The 15,618-nt window shown below is 42.8% G+C and overlaps 1 protein-coding gene across 1 annotated transcript in view; it reads right to left on the reverse strand.

Annotated features, from left to right (window-relative positions):
• Myo3b (myosin IIIB) overlaps window positions 1-15,618 on the reverse strand; it is a 283,171-nt gene that overhangs the window by 91,400 nt on the left and 176,153 nt on the right. The window lies entirely within an intron of this gene.

The following is a 15,618-nucleotide window of genomic DNA, read 5'->3' on the forward strand; positions in this document are numbered from 1 at the left end:
AGCCTGTGCCTAGGTTAGTTCAGGCAGCTGGGGCATCCACTCCGCCTTCAGCCTCCCCTTCTCCGGGACTATCATTTTAGTCATGGCTTCTCTCACTTGGCTTCGACCACAGCGGAAAGACTGTGTCCTGGTGTGCACAGGGATGGTGGGCATTGATGGTAAATTTGCATGAGTGTACAGAGAGCTTAAAGTGCAAGAGTCTGTGGAAAACTAGGGTTTTCTAAATTCTTCAGCCTAGCAAGATGCCACACGGGCTTGTTCAAGACGCCAGCTGATACGAATGATGATGGGACATTTGTAGAAAACCTAATGAGCAAACAGCAGTGTGCAAACCTGAATGCAATGTAAGACAAGGACAGAAACTTCCGTCTACAAATGGTGCCAACATAAAACCTGAGAAAGTCCAGCATGATCTTTTGGTAGCAGCATTGTCTCAGGTGGGCTCTGTTTGCTAGAGGCAAGTAGAAACATGGCTCCTTTAAGAGAGGTTTCCTGATTCAGCTTAAGCAGCAAAAACCTCATAACTCTCTTTTAAGAGGCTCTGCCACCAATGCCCCCAAACACTTAAATGGTGTCTTTGAGCAGCTGTTGGCATGCTTCTTGATGGTGGCATGGACCTAGAAACTTCACAGAGTTGTAGGGGAAAAAAAAAATGTAGCTCCACTATGAAGCTAGACTCTCAGGAAACCAAGAAATGGGGGCAGATCCAGCCACCAAACCCATGGCTTTAATCCTTTATAAGAATTGCCATGATACCTGGGAGGTGGTGGCGCATGTGTTTAATCCCAGCACTCGGGAGGCAGAAGTAGGCGGATCTCTGTGTGTTCGAGGCCAGCCTGGTCTACAAGAGCTAGTTCCAGGACAGGCTCCAAAAGCTACAGAGAAACCCTGTCTTGAAAAAAAAAAGAAAAAGAATTGTCATGATCATGGTGTCTCTTCACAACAACAGAAATCCTAAGGCATTTCTTCTCTGGAGTACTTTATAATGCTGTGTTCATTCAAGCAGGTTTCATGATGAAAAGTGTGTTAAGCCCCCGTGTGCTCCAGTGTAAAGATGGCAGTGATGGAGCCAGACCAAGAATGCTGCCAGAAGTGGCGGGTTTGTTTGACCAGACTGATCCCGCCATCTTCCTCCAGAAGCAACTCCATGAATTGAACAAGCAAGGAGGATGCAATAGCAAAGCAGTAAGAATAGGGTTCTGTTTTGAGGGTCTGGACACCTGGGGGTCTTGTCAAAACCACTTCTTCCCAGATGCAGTTGCTTTTGATAGACAGGCCACATCTCACAATCTGGGTCTGAGTGCTGAGGTGGGAGTTAGAGCATCTCTATCGGACTGTGGACATTTCTGAATTCTTGCCCGTGGGAAAAGGAACCAGGTGAATAGTGTTGCAGCCTCCCCTTCCTTCCCCTCCTCCTTCCCCTGCTCCTTCTCCCCCTACTTCCCCTGTTCCTATGGTAGACTTGGGACTTAAGACTATGAGTATCTGGCATTAACTACATCATCTATCTTAGAAAGTGTTCTTTTGTTCCGAGAGAATGCTCAGCAGTTAAGAGTGCATGCTACTCTTACAGAAGACCCAAGTTCAAGTTCCCGGCACCCACATCAGGGAACTCACAGCTGCCTGTAAGTCTACCTCCAGATAGCCTCTCCCAGCACCCGTAGACATACATGTGTCACATGTCATACATACATGTGCACACGGGCACATGAATGCACACATCAATAACAGTAAAAATAATTCTTTTAAAGAATTCAGAATGACCATAGCCCTTCAAGGGTGGACCAAGACCAAAGACTGACAGGTCCCTGAGAACTTCTCCACTCTCCCAAAAGAGAGCAGGCTGGACAGATCTAAAGACCAGGTGGAGTGGTAGAAAAGCTTGTGGGGCCACCAAGAAGGAATGAAGAGAAAGGAGACCTGGCTCTCTGCATAGAACCCACAAACTCTGCAAAGGAAGACGATGCATCGGGAGTTCGGGAATCTGAACTGCTCCTGACCCCTTCCAGGGAGGATGTTGTGCTTCTTATAAAGGAGTTACCATCGACATACAGCATAAGCAGAACTGGATTTCCGAATCAGACTTCAGACACTACCATGTGTGGAAAGAACCAGGGCAGCTAGACTTCTGGAGGGCAGGAGAGTTTGGGTCAGTACTTACATAGGAAGAAATTTCCAAGGCTCAGAAAAGAATTGTGAGGGTCACAGGGTACTACCTCCCACACAGGGCTGGCAACAGGACCTGTTCCTGCCAGACTTGTTGACCATCTAACTCATAGGACGATGAATAGAATGCTCAGAGGGTCTTGCTTTGCCAACAAGAAAATACTAATCACAGTAATGGTACCCTAAAATCTAAAGAAACAAGAATCACAGGGACAAAATTGTTTCCCAATTATTTGTGTTCAAGAATCAAGCACAAAAAAATGTAAAATCGGCAATATTTGGCATCAAGATTACTAAGCATGCAGGAAAATGTGACCTGTGATAAGAAGGGGGAAAAAAGCAACCAATGGGAAAGAGTCAGGAGGTGACACGGGTATTAAAATTAACATGAAGGATGGGGCTGGAGAGCTGGGTTCACCTTTAAGAGCACTGGGTGCTCTTCCAGAGAACTAGGGTTGATTTCCTGCACCCACATGGTGGCTTACAACCTTCTGTAACTCTGACGTCCTCATCTGACCTCTGCAGGCACCAGGCATGCACACAATGCACAGACATACATGCAGACAAGATACTCATACACATAAAATAGTAAAATAAATACATTAAAAACAAAGAAGAGGGGGCTGGAAAGATGGCTCTGAGGTTAAGAGCACTGTCTGTTCTTCCAAAGATCATGAGTTCAATTCCCAGCAACCACATGGTGCTCACAACCATCTAAAATAAGATCTGGCACTCTCTTCTGGCCTGCAGACACACATGCAAACAGAATACTGTATACATAATAAATAAAATCTTTAAGAAAAAAAAAGAATAAAAAAAAAAAACAAAGAAGAATTTTGTTTGGCTGGCTAGCTGGTTGGTTTTTTGGTTTTTTGAGACAGAGTTTCTCTGTGTAACCTTGGCCAGCCTGAAGCTCATTCTGTGGACCAGCTCACAGAGATCCACCTGCCTCGGCCTCCTGAGTGCGAAGATTAGAAGCCGTCTGGCTTTAAAAACAAACAAACAAACAAAGAAGGACGTTTAACATTTAATGCTCTTTCAAATGTTCAAAAAGTTATAGAAATATAAAAGATTTTTTTTTTAACACCAAAAAGAACTTTTAGAAGTGAAAGCTACAATGTCTGAGGTGAAAACTGTACAAAGGGAACTTAGCATCAGGTGAGTCAGAACAGAGAAGAAGATGAGTGAGCTTGAAGATATGCTAGCAGAAATTAAGTAAAGGAAAACAGGGTATTGGAGTTAGGAGTGCTTGTGGCTCTTTCAGAAGACCTGAGTTGGGCTCCCAGACTCCATGTTGGGGGCTCACAAAGGGCCTGTGACTCCAGCTCAAGAGACTCAAGACCTCTTTTGACCTGCACACACAGAAAATGCACTGTGCACGCATGCATGCGTGTACACATGTGCGCACACACACACAAATAGAAAAAGACTTTTTAAAAAATCAAAACAGAGAAAATTTAATTTGAAAAGCAAAAGGTTTAGTAAATTGTGGTTCATTTTTAAGAGACTTAAATATATCTAAGCAGAGTTCCTAAAGAGAGTTAAAAGAGGACACAGAGAAAAAAAGTTCAAAGAAAGGGTGATTAAAACTTTTCCAAACTTAATAAAAACTATAAACCAACATATTGAAGAAGCTCAGTGGACTCCACACACAAACTGAAGGCAGCTACATCAAAGGACGTTCAATGAAATTGGTCAAAATCAGTGATAAGGAGAAAATATTACAGAAAAAAAAAAAGACAAGCTACACAGAGAAGAATACAGACGAATTTAACAGCAGAGGTCTTGCTCTGTCTGTCTCTGTCTCTGTCTCTGTCTCTGTCTCTCTCTCTCTGAGACAGGGTTTCTCTGTGTAGCCCTGGCTGTCCTGGAACTCACTCTGTACACCAGGTTGGCCTCAGACTCACAGAGATCCACCTGCCTCTGCGCCACCACTGCCCGGCAAGTTCTCAATAGGAACAATGTGAGCGAGGGAACAGTGGAGCAAATCCTGAAAACACCAAAAGAAAATAAATCCAACTGTCAGGGAAGACACCACACAAAAACAAAGGCAAGAGAGGACTATTTAGGACACAATAAAGGCTGAAAGAATTTATCCCTAGATGATCTTCTCCTAAAGAAATGCTAAAGGAAGTCCATCACTGAAGAAGGAAAATAATTCCAGATGAGGGACTCACTCTACTGAAAAGACTGAAGGGCATGCTATGAGAACTATTTATTGGTAACTATCCAAAATACTTTTCTTATGACTTAAATATCTCTACCCTATTGTTACTGAGCCAAAATAATAGTAATATATCGGATTTATAATACACAGAGACATGAAATATAGGATGAGCATAGCATAAAGATCAGGAGAAAAGAAACCGAAGTGGGTTATCACAAGGGTTTTATGCTATGTGTGGAAAGGCGCAGTGTGGATGTAAGGTAGGCTAAGAGAAATAAAGATGTGTGGCATAAATCACGAAGCAAGCCCTAAAATAACCGAGCAAAGAGCTACAAGTAACAGATCAACAAAGGAGATAAAATGAAACTGTGCAAAATGTTCAATAAATCTTGAAGAAGGAGGAGGAGGAGACAGTGATGGCAGCCACAAAGATCAGATGTGACTAATAAAAACCATGTAGCAAAATGTCAGAATAAAACCAACCATATGAGTAAGAACGCCAAAGGGAACATTTTAAACTTTGCTACACACACACATGCACACATTCTCGTGACCTCTATGTGTGTGTGTGCTTGCACGCTCATGCACATATGTGTGTGTCTATCTCTGTCTCTCTTTGTCTCTCCTGGCTACCCCCCCCACACACATGTTTACTCTGTGTCTCTGGAGTGCTTGATGAGAGTGCTTTGGACAGACACAGCTATAAGCTGTTTCTTCTTCTTGCACTATTTTGTTTGTTTGTTTGTTTGCCTTCATATATATGTCTGTGTGAGGGTGTTGGATTCCCTGGAACTGGAGTCATAGACAGTTGTGAGCTGTCCTGTGGATACTGTGATTTGAACCCCGAGTCCTTTGCAAGAGCACTTAGCGCTCTTAATCAGTGATCCATCTCTCCAGCCCCTTGCTCTGGTCCTTATGATGCCGCGACAAGGTAGAAACCAGGCCTCCCCACCCCCTTGAAACAAGAGGATATGGCAGATGGTTCCTTTCCTCACTACCAGTTCTTCCTCAGGTGGAAGAATTCCGGCTGCACCTAGATGAGAGGTTTGTGAATGGCGTGTGAGCAGCTGGGGTAACCAGTCCCACTGCCCCTCCACACGCCCACAGGCCTCAGAGCTCTGGGGTAACCAGTCCACTGCCCCTCCACATGCCCACAGGCCTCAGAGCTTTCCTGTCCTGGCGAAACTCTGCGGCTCGGTGCTCCAGGGGCCTATCTGGCCCCTCTAAGAAACATTAGGACACTGGAGGGAGTGGAGTTATTGATGTGTGTGTATCCTTCTGATATGCCACATACACACACCCATCATCTGTCTGCCTGCTTTTGAATAGAGGAGGAAGGCAGAAAGAAGATGGCTCACAGTTGGGAATGCGGTAAGAGGACAATCTGAGGCCCATCTTCTCATGTGAACACAAGCCTCTGCCCCCAACATTTGTGCCTCTGGAGCTTATGCCCCCCACGGCATGGTCTGACTCTCTAAGTGGCACCTGGGTTGCCCCAGCATTTCTGCCTCTAGAACCAGGGCGTTCCCGTGAGGAGCTGGATTATGAGGTTTTTGCCAGCAGTGTCAATTTCCTACGGCTGAGCAGCAGCTGCGAGGCTCCCATGCACCAGCCTTTTGTTTGGAGTGGGATAGGAAAGTCATTTGTTTCCCAGAGGAAAGCTGTACACATTGTTTTTCCAAACCAGTGTGGGTTATCAGATTCTAGCCTTGCTCTTCCTCTCTGAGCCACTCTGCGGCTCTTTCTAAACAGCTGGCACAGGGCAGCAGCTGTAGCTCAGTGGTGAAGGGCTGGCTTAGGATACACAGCGCCCTGAATGCCATCCTTGACGTTGCCGAATGGCAGCTCTTGATAGATACAGAAAGTCCCCACTCTGGAAAACCAGTATTGTCCCTGCTTGTTGTTCATCGCAATGCTCCTTTGCTTCGCAGAAGCTGTGCTGCCTAGACCTTTCCTATGAACTGACGATAACATCCGCCTGGGCCCTCTTATCATATGTAGAAAATGAATGCTTTGAACACTTCTGTATTCCACTCATGATTTTTGTCTTCTTCTGTATGTTATCTTCTGACAAGAGAAAGACAGAATGCAAATACCCAGGCTAGAGGGACTTGGCCCAAAAGGCACACAGAGTCACGTCTTAAGTCAGGCAGTCCTTGCTCCTGGGCTGACAACACCAGTCCTAACGGGCTTAGTGAGTTCCAAACCACATATGACACCTTTTCTACGAATGATTTTCAAAAGTAAAATACTAGTTCATAGAATATGTCCATGATAGACTCTACCAATTGTCAAAACGTTTTCTTAAGAGGTCACACCAATTTATAATATCATCACTTGAGTTTATCTCTCTCCACCTATGACAGCTCAAGGAGTCTGAACTTACTGATGCCTGCCAACATATATACCAAATGATACAGTTATCCCTCAGTATCCATGGATACTGGTTCTAGGATGCTCAGGTTCTCAGAGTTTTGAGGGGAAAAAATCTGTGCATACTCAGTACAGGTGTGAACTTTCAAACAATATTATTAAGACAAGTTGGTCAACTCTGTTGATACTGAACCCATGGATGTGAGAGCTGACTATTGAACTGTGCTCTTAATTTTCATTTTCTTTAAAACAATGTATTTAAACTATACTATTATTATTATTGGGTATGTATGTGTGTGAGTGAGTGAGTGTGTGTGTGTGTGTGTGTGTGTGCTTGTGGGTACACATTGATGCCAAAGTGCGTCTGTGGAGGTGAAAGTTCAACTTGTGGGAGTTCACCTGGGTCATTTTAGAATTTGTTTGCCTACACTGTCTCCATGTTTTCTGTATTATGCTGGTTTCTCCATCTCCTTTGCTTATTCACAGATATGATTTTGTGCACTCTGTAGTTCAGGTATTCCCCGTAGGCTCCTGTGGTTGAGGGTCAGTCCTCAAAGTGGTGGGTTTTGGGAGTAGCTAAAGTTTTAAGAGCTGGGGCCATTAGGAAATGTTAGGTCATTGGAGGCCTCCTGGAAAGGCTCCTTATCAAAGCCTGAGTCTGTTACCTATGCCTCTGATGTCCTGTGACAAGATGTGGGCTCTTCCGGCCATTGTCAAGGCTCTAGGATACAAACTCTCCACAGCTGATCTCTTGCTAGTGCCATAAACTCAAAATTTCAAAAAAAAAAAATGATCTAAATGACCTAAATAAACCTCTTTTCTTTATAAGCTGCCCGCCTTGGGTGTTTTGTTACAGCAAGGAAAAAGATAATTAATACACGATGGGCCAGACACTGGTAGAGGTGCTAACTGGTACACGTGAGCAATGTAGACACTTCCCTTCCCTCATAAAGCTTATAGAATAGTGGGGAAGATAAACATTAAACAAAAATGGGGAGGACACCAATTTGGGTGGGGATGTGTCCTATGAAGAATACTACACCAAGGTGGTGGTGGGGGGTCTGGGTATATTTGGGGTTATTCTGACAGGCAGCATTAAGCAATCAGGATAGTGAGGTAATTTAAAACATGTCATGATGGTAGATACTGAAGGAGCTGGAAGCACTGGGTTTAGAAACGAAGAACAAGGTCTCTTAAAAGGTCGTGTGTAGACCACCTAGACCAGAATCATCTGGAGGCAAAAAAAAAAAAAAAAAAAAAAAAAAAAAGATGTTAGCTCCTAAGCTCTACTGGGGATGCTTTGGACACAATCTAAATCTCTAGGGCTGGCCACGGGGATCTGCACTTTAGTAAATGTCTCTGACATCTCTGGCTTCAGGGGACATGACAATTAACTACCTCGAGTAGGCACGACTTATCCAGTGATGCTGGAGGACAGAACTGAGGCAAGTGCTCAGAAGCTTCTGGAAGCAGATTTTACCCAGAGTTCACATGATACGGCAGTGATCATGGGGCAGGGTGCCTTGGGGGTCAGGAGGTGAATGTTTGGACCCTGAAACTGTCCACAGGACGCTAACTGGCAAAGTTGAGGGTACTGTCAAGGAATTTCTAGGTGTTTTGTCTAGATGGTTGGACCAGAGGACCCTTTGGGAGGCCTTCTAACAAAGATGCTATGCTGACTTCTCCCCTGGCCTAAAGAATTGTGTATCTTTTAAAAATCATATTTGCCATTGGCCTACTGTTCAAAGCCCAGGACTTATTGTTGAAATATTTGGATCAGTGTGAAGGTTCCTAACCTTTCCCTAGGAAGTATGTTTGGAGCTTTTAGTAACTCAGCCAAGTTCTCTCTCACAAGACATTCTGAAGAGCCACCTAGTAGGGTGCCTCTCAGTGTGGTCCCAGGCCGCCAGGAGCTGCAATGCTTAGAAACTTGCTAAAATGTAAATGTGCCCACCCATCTCCTGAAGGCACACACTCCTACTGAGTCAGAGACTCTGGGAGCATGGACCAGGAGCCTGTAATTTCAAAGAGCCTTCCAGGAGACTGTGTTTGGTGAGAAAGTTGGAGAACCATTCAAAGAAACAGAATTCCAAAACAAGGTGACTAACCCTCAGTGAAAGTGCCTCTGAAGGAAGCGAAGGGACCCCACAAACTCCACTATCTTGTCTCTTTAACATAAATGACTTAGGGGGGTTTCTAGGGGAAATCGTCATTTTCCTCCTGAAAAAGTCAATTGCCCAGAGTCCATCTACCCTGCAGAAATGCTCACGTGTTCCCTATTTAGGACTGTTTGCTGAGTACTGCTGCTAGCAATTGGAACTATACGGATCTACAGGAACTAGACGGATCTACAGGAACTATACGGATCTACAGGAACTATACGGATCTACAGGAACTATACGGATCTATAGGAGCTATACGGATCTACAGGAACTATACAGATCTACAGGAACTATACGGATCTACAGGAGCTATATGGATCTACAGGAACTATACAGATCTACAGGAACTATAAGGATCTACAGGAGCTATACGGATCTACAGGAATATACGGATCTACAGGAACTATAGGGATCTACAGGACCTATACGGATCTACAGTTAATGCACAATATTAAATAGAAAGTCAAGCTTCCAAATGGTAGAAAAGTGGCATCTGAGTTAAGCTCAGAATGGGGATTTCCCCTCTCCCCTAAACCCTACTTGTATATATATATGTGTGTGTGTGTGTGTGCTTTTAAAGTATAAGGCTACCAAAAGCATAACGGCAAAAAGAAACCTTGTTTAAGCAGAAGCTGGGGAATGGAATTAGGAATATGGGGGGAAATCAGTCTTATATATAAAATAATAATGTTAGAGAAAATGAGTCACACATTTTCGTAATTAAAAGTAATTTAAAACATTAGATAAAGATTGTTATTGTTCAGTCCTGTGTTCAGGCCCAAGTTCCGGTCAATGGGTTATAAATCTACAAATTGCATCAATATCGTTTACCCCCAAGTAGCAGAGTCCTGATCATGTGGTAAAGAGTCACAGACCTTTTCCTGTCTCCAGTAGTCATTTGTGGATTCTCTGTCTCCATCCGTGACCATCCAGCCCAGCTCATCAGAGACCCCAAAACATTGGATAATTATCTGAATAATCCAATCCACAGAAATAGTTTTCTTTCATGTAGATAACAGATGTAGCAAAGCAATTTTGCCGGGATAATTTGATAATTACCCCCAATTGCCCACTTCCCTTTATGTGTCTAAAATTCCAGATTTTGCTTATTAAGTTCTTATATTTGCCATAAGCCATTTTATTTTTCTTTCTCCCTTTGTGTTTAGCCTCCAGTAAAGAAAGTGAACAGCTGGCCACCATCTGCTACCAAACCAGAAAAAATAATTATATCTATTACATCCTTAGGCCTTGGGATAAGAAGCTGTGCTGAAGGCCTGGGATTATATATTTCTCTGATGTTCTATTAATCACTGCATGTCTCGGTGCCTCTCCCTGTTGCTGTTATAAAATATCCCAACAAAAGCAACTGAAGGGAGAAAGGGTTTAGTTTAGTTCACAAGTTTTAGATTATAGTCCATCACAGCACTGACGTCAGAAAGACAGGAGTGCGAGAGAACCAGTCACAGTCAAGACCCAGACAGGAAGATGTGTTTGCTAGTGTATGGCTCACTTCTCCAGTTTTACTCGGTCCTAGATACGCTACCAAGAGAAATGGTGTTGTCCACAATGAGTGGGTCCTCCAATGTTCATTATTAATGAAATTAAGAAAAACTCTGCACAGACATTCTTAAAGGCCTATCTAATGTGTCATGTGACTAATATCACATGACAACTCTTGGCACACACTAGGTATGTGTTAATGTTTTTGACTCTGCTGCAGATGCTTTGCAAGGAAGAAAACCACACTGAGACTGAGAGACAGCAATGAAGGCTGTTCATTTATACATTAATTTGTAACAGAAATCTAAACTTTAGCTGGGCATGGTAGTGCATATATATAATACCAGCACTTGGGAAGTGGGGGCAAGAATCTGGCTACATTCTGCCTCTGTCCTGAGAACTTGGATGCGACTAAATTAGAAAAGAACAGACTAATTTGATTGACAGAGGATCAGAATTTCAAACTTAGGTACAAAGGAAGCTCCCACGTGGTGGTGGAGGGGATAGAAAATACTCCAGGTACCAATAGGATTTCTGGATCCCATCTCTGGTTTCTCAGCTCCTGAGGAACTCAGACCCATGATGAATATAAAATGTACTAATTGGTTCACTAATCCACAGCTGGACTTAGGCTTCTTCACACTTGTACATTTGCTATGACAACAGGAAACTTAACATGTTTCTCACTCTTCCTTAATTTCATTTTAATCGCAAAGGGAAGGCATACAAAAGGAAAGTAGAACTATTAAACCACATGATGGGATGATTGGAAAGGAAAAAACACAATGTATTGTTCACGTTAGTGAGATCTCAAGTCAAACCTCTTCCAATGGAGAAGGCAAGGACTGACTCATTGGCTCAACAGGCAACAGTATTTGCTACTAAGCTTCACAACCTGTTCATTTCCCAAGACCCCCAAGACCCACATGGTAGAAGGAAAAAATTGACTCCTGCAAGTTGTCCTTTGACGTCCACACAGGTACAATGGCATGAGCACACTCTCACCTCCCACAAAATAAACAAATGCATGCAACTAAGAAAAATAAAGAGGAAAAAAAGGAAAGAGACAGCATAAAACAGAAAAGGCTTTCCTTAGCTGGACTGCCTCATGGTATGAGAAACTGGGATGTCTGGGGCCAAAAATGAAGTTAATAATCTATAAAAAGAAACTTGAGTGTACAGTGGAAGAAAAATGATTTGCACTGAATTACTTGCTTTTTAAATTTTTCTTCAGCTGGGTGTGGTGATGCACACCTTTAATCCCAGAACTCAGGAGGCAGAAGCAGACAGATATCTGTGAGTTTGAGGCCAGGTTGATCTATAAAGTGAGCTCCAGGACAGTCAGGAATGTTACACAGAGAAACCCTGTATTGAAAAACAACAACAACAAAAATGCATCATGGGCTGAGAGATTGCTCAGCAGGTAAGAGCTTTGGCTATTCTTCCGAAGGTCCTGAGTTCAATTCCCAAACAATCTCAAACTCCAGTTCCTGAAGATCTGACCCCCTATTCTGGCCTCTATGGGTGCCTGGCACACATGTAGTGCATAGACACACATGTAGGCATAATAGCCATACATACTAAATTAAATTTAAAAAAATAAGAAAGTTGATGAAGAAGTAGCCATAATCTCAGATTTTTCTCTCTAGCTCTTGAGGATGATTTCCCAGAGTAGAAGATTTTGGATGTAATCATTCAAAGCTGAGTAGTATGTGAAGAATAATTGAATGCTTGCACATCCAGAATGCAGAGACTACTTGCTCTCTTCCTGCACTAGACTCCAGAACCCTGGGAGCTGATCTAGAAGACAAGCTCATTGGAATCTTACTGGGGCAAATACCACCTTGTTTATTGAATGAACACCAAGGAATCTGTATCCGTGTGGGTAGCTAGCCAGGTGGTGCCATCTTTGAGGCCAGGGCAAGAATCAGCGCTGTGCTGGAGAGCTACAATTCTGCTCAGAAGTCAAATTTGAGTCAGCTTAGAAACCCCCCCACCTCTGCCTCAGGACACCACACCCACTGTCACAAGGAATGAGGAATTTCTTTTACTGTTCTAAAAGGGAGGAGACGGCAGGTGAAATCAGAACCTAGAGGTGGCTGGCGAAGAGCTCAGTGAATATTGGTGTAGGAAGAAAGAAAATCTAGGCCTCAAGAAACAAAAAGAAATTTTTGTCAGGAAAATTTAGTCATAAATAGTGACTAAAATTTTGCAGGAAGTCAAAGACAAAGTAGACAATCTACAGACTATAGATAATGACTAGGAGACCCTGACAAAGGACGAAGTAGACCATGTACAGACTGCAGACAGCGACTAGGAGACCCTGACAAAGAAAAGTGGCATGCCTCCCTATGGTTCCTCATGCATCAGGTACATCACGAAATGTACCGACATGATCAGAGATCTATGTCAGCTATCAGATGATTAATTCAAACTGAGCCAGAATTGATGAGGGAAGTGGGATGGGAAACTCTTTTTGATAATCTTCAAAGTATATGAAATTGTATAAAAAAACAAACAAAAACCAATAAAATATTTAAATGAAAACAAACAGTGCACAGTTCTTTCTTCAAGTTAGCATCGAGCTGTCGTCAACAAATATTTTGTTCACAAAATTTTTTAAAGGAAATTTTTTAAAGGAAATTTTTTAAAGGAAATTTTTTAAAGGGCCTATATGGGTAGATAGATGAGGGTAATGTTTCTGTTTGGTTAGGGTGATCTATGGTGCAGGACTGCGCACACACACACACACACACACACATACACACACACACACACACACACACACGCACCTCTTTCCTTTAATGGGACCCTTCACACCATGATCCAAGTGGGGTTGAGCTTATCATGTTACTTCACCCAAAGCCCTTCCTTGACTTAGAGCTTGGTGCAAGGACAGGCATGTGATCTGAATCGTTACAGTCAGTTTGTTGTGTAAGAATTAATCCTCAGAAACAGAACAGATCAAAGGAGTGGCAGTGGCTTGGTGCGACTGTTTGATGTCCTGCATCCAGACACAGTGCTGGATTTTATAAGCCAATATATTATTCCCTTTTAATTTTTGCTTCAGCTAGTTTGAGTTTTGGTCACTTTTCATTGAGAGAGTCATGACTAATGCACCATATAAGCAAGCAGGCTTCTTTGAAGCACAGCTCTCCATGAGATATATACCCATGCTATATCATGACACACCAAGTGGCTCCTTTCATCTGGAGGTGAGCTGAGCAGGTTGGGGTGAGGCAAGAGAGAAGAAGTTGGATCCAGAGACACAATAATCTCCTGTGTCTTGTGGAGTTTGATCTATTTGAGTTTTATAAACATCTTTTGTAGTTTTAGAGAGGAGGAAGGAAAATTAACTTATCACTCTTTCTATGTGACCTCTAATAAATGACAATACTTTTTCCAAACTTGGTTAGAACCTTTTAAAAACCAGTTTATTTAAGCTTTTTCCCTGACCTCTTACTGATAAAGGGGTATGACGACCTGAAAACATACACTCTGCCAATCTTCGATGTACATTGCAATATGAGTTTACAGCTCAACGAAGCCAGCCACATGCACCTATCAACTAAAGAGCAGGGCTCAGAGGAACACTCAGAAACAGTAAAATAGAGAAGGAGAGGTGAAATGATGGGGGATGCCCTTCTGTACGCTGTGGATATGTGTTGCTTTTATTGGCTGATGAATAAAGCTACTTTGGCCTATGACAAGGCAGAATATAGCTAGGCAGGAAAGCCACACTTTGTTCTGTGATGCCTTCAACAGTCTGGCTTCCAGGAAGCCTGTGAAGATGTCCAACACCCTTGGCTCTGTGGATGAGCTGGTGTGGATGGCTCCCCTTTCCTCAAAGGCCCTTGATGGGAGAAGACAAGGATCTTCCAAGGCACTCTGCCAGGAAATTCAAAGAGGACCCAGCAAGGGAGTGCTTAGGTTTTGCTGCCTGCGAAGATAGGAGTGATACAGCGATAGCCAGATGAAGGTCCCAGTTCCAGAAGGGCACAACATAACCAGGAGAAACAGGGCCTTTCAGGTCTCAGGTATCAGAAAACAGGAAGAATCAGAGAGCAAACTTAAGGAAGCATTTACCTTTTATTTACCTCTGTTTGATAAGCCTCCTGCCTCTGTTCCCTGCCTTTGATTGTTTTGGCTGCCTATTTCCTGCTAAGAGTTGACAAAACAGCACTCTGAGAGGAGAGATAAGAAGCTCCTATTTGCTGAATAACATCAAGGGGAAATTGCTAGCTCATACATTTTGTTGTTCAGTTGTTCAAAAGGTTCAAAATACCAATTAGCTCGCTGGCTCGGAAATCTTTGATACCCTCAGATTCCCTGACATTTTGAAACTCTCGTTCATATCTGCCTAATGGTTTTCTGATCATGAACAAAGAGGTACCAGTCTGTTTAGCATTTGACCGGTTTTCTTAAATGTTTTCATGTATTCAGTACTTTGTGGCTAAAAATAGTTACATTCAGGAGCTAAAATTATCTTTGCTCCCCCTTTGTACAACTCCAAATTTAAGACTGAAAAAAGAAAAAAAGGGCTTACAGGTATATTAATTTTTTTTCCATTCTTATTTTAAATTTAGAAGATCTTATTTGCAAGAATTTTTTTCCCTTCTACTTCTCCATGTGACTTAGCAGAATTTGGAAGATTCGATGGAGTAAGCCACCATGTATATATTCAAGGAAATTTTAAATATGTGTATTTTACTTTCATATATATATGTGTATATATATGTGTGTGTGTATATATGTATATATTTATATATATATATATATATAATATCAGAATGGGAATAAAAGGACAGTACAGGCGAGGCAGAGTTTATGAGATTTTCTCGCTACACTCTGGCATCCTCTGGTAGGTGTGCTTCTTTCTCGAAGGTGGCTTTTGTTGCTGCAATGTTACTCGTTATTTCTTCAGTAAAGTCCTGCCTGTGACTATGTGGCACACCAAGGTACACGTGAACCGGCTACAGACAGAAGAACACGCTAGCTTCCTTAGATAAGGCAGCTTCCGAGTTTGGAAACCGCCACACACACACCCTTGCAATTTATGTTTCATAATAAACATGGACCAAAGGCATTCGTTTGGAGAGATTAAAAAGTAGAAGGTGAAGCCGGGCGGTGGTGGCACACACATTTAATCTCAGTACTCAGAGGCAGAGGCAGGCGATCTTTGTGAGTTCGAGACCAGCCTGGTCTACAAGAGCTAGTTCCAGGACAGGTAGCAAAGCTACAGAGAAAACC

This window comes from Chionomys nivalis, chromosome 22 (genome assembly GCF_950005125.1).
Source record: "Chionomys nivalis chromosome 22, mChiNiv1.1, whole genome shotgun sequence".
NCBI classification, from domain to species: Eukaryota; Metazoa; Chordata; class Mammalia; order Rodentia; family Cricetidae; genus Chionomys; species Chionomys nivalis.